Source organism: Oratosquilla oratoria, chromosome 20 (genome assembly GCF_046742065.1).
Source record: "Oratosquilla oratoria isolate Oo_2021 chromosome 20, ASM4674206v1, whole genome shotgun sequence".
NCBI lineage: Eukaryota > Metazoa > Arthropoda > Malacostraca > Stomatopoda > Squillidae > Oratosquilla > Oratosquilla oratoria.
The window spans coordinates 38,449,230-38,451,290 of record NC_134796.1 but is presented as its reverse complement, the minus strand read 5'-3'; positions in this window follow the sequence as shown (position 1 = coordinate 38,451,290).

The following is a 2,061-nucleotide window of genomic DNA, read 5'->3' as shown; positions in this document are numbered from 1 at the left end:
ATAGATAGGTAATTAATAAAAAGTACTATCAATAATGGCAGGGATTACTGGTCATTTTAGCAGCCACTTCTCTCTCTCTCTCTCTCTCTCTCTCTCTCTCTCTCTCTCTCTCTCTCTCTCTCTCTCTCTCTCTCTCTCTCTCTCTCTCTCTCTCTCCTGTACACTCTCTCACACTCTCCCATACTCTTTCACGCCCTGTATATAATTAGCGGTTCCCCCTCCCTCTCCCCCTCTCTCTCTCTCTCTCTCTCTCTCTCTCTCTCTCTCTCTCTCTCTCTCTCTCTCTCTCTCTCTCTCTCTCTTCTGTACACTCCCTCACACTCTCCCATACTCTTTCACGCCCTGTATGTAATTAGCGGTCCCCCCCCTCTCTCTCTCTCTCTCTCTCCCTCTCTTTCTCTCTCTCTCTCTCTCTCTCTCTCTCTCTCTCTCTCTCTCTCTCTCTCTCTCTCTCTCTCTCTCTTTCTCTCTCTCCTGTATACTCTCTCACACTCTCCTATGCTCTTTCTCGCCCTGTATGTAATTAGCGGTACCCCCCCCCTCTCTTTCTCTCTCTCTCTCTCTCTCTCTCTCTCTCTCTCTCTCTCCTGTACACTCTCACACTCTCCTATGCTCTTTCACGCCTTGTATGTAATTAGCGGTTCCCTCTCTCTCTCTCCCTCCCTCCCTCTCTCTCTCTCTCTCTCTCTCTCTCTCTCTCTCTCTCTCTCTCTCTCTCTCTCTCTCTCTCTCTCTCTCTCTCCTGTACACACACTCACACTCTCCCATGCTCTTTCATGGCCTGTATGTAATCAGCGGTTCCCGACAATTCTATCAAAGGAAAGAACATGTGATGATGGGGGTTATATCATTGTGACGTTTCTCTTGTTAGAGCGAAATGTATCGGGTAAAACTTTAACAAGCGAAACGTCCTACTAATAAAGGCTTGGTTCTCACATGTGGTGTTTTGTTTTCATATAGTTTCACGCTATCTCACGTTTCTTCACGCTGTATCCCTTTCCCTTTCCCTCTCCTTCTCCCTTTCCCTCTTCCTCTCCCTCTCCCTCTTCCTCTCCCTCTCCCTCTCCCTTTCCCTCTCCCTCTCCCTCTCCCTCTCACTCTCACTCTCCCTCTTCCTCTCCCTCTCCCTCTCCCTCTGTAACATTACGTGAACGTTACTTGGACTATGGTGACGAGGGAGTGAATGAAGCTCGAGTGAGTTTCTGGTTTTTATTCTGGTTAGTGCGAGTGTCGACCTAGGCTGGGTTGGGCGGTCGAGCTCCGAGGCATGACCGACCGCAAATATGACCGCGTGGGCCTGGGGACGAGCACCGCTGAGTTACAAGAACTGAAGAGAATGGCCTATGGAGACGAAAACCTGGCTCCTCATATACACAGCCGGCGTACGCTAAAGTAGCAAAGGACCCAGCCTTGCGGGAACATGGCTCGGCAGGGAGACTGTGCTTTCATGAGGATATAAATGCCTGTAGTATAGGCGTAATATGGACTTAACCTACACAATAGTAATATAAGGCCAAAGGCCAGCTGTTTCTACACAACATATAAATTCCTTGTCCATCCCATTTCTGCAGCGACGATACTATAAGCCAAAATGTCGCGTAGACGTACATGTGGGGGACTCTATTCACCACATTATCCTCCTTCCCCTACGAAGCGTTGAATCGTGATGTCCAAGAGGGGCGGCGGCCGTGGGTGAAGTCAGTGGCAGCGGGAACCCCCTGAGACGGCGCTGGCGGAAGCGGTGGCTTTCCTGTAGTAGCGACGTCGATCTGCGTCGATCGTGACATCCAGTGCGGGGGAAGAGGCCGTGAGCGACGTCAGTGGAAGCGGGAACTCCTTCGTCGGGGTGACGTTAATGGTGTGTAGGGCGCAGCAGCTGGTCGACGCCGTCGGTCGTAGCGTGTCGAATAACCAAAATAGGCTGGGTGTACTCGCGTCAAAACTCCCGAGATCACCAATATAACATTACGCGAACGTTACTTGGACTATGGTGATGAGGGAGTGAAGGAAGCTCAACTGTGTTTTCTGGTTTTATTCTGGGTAGTGCGAGTGTCGACCTAG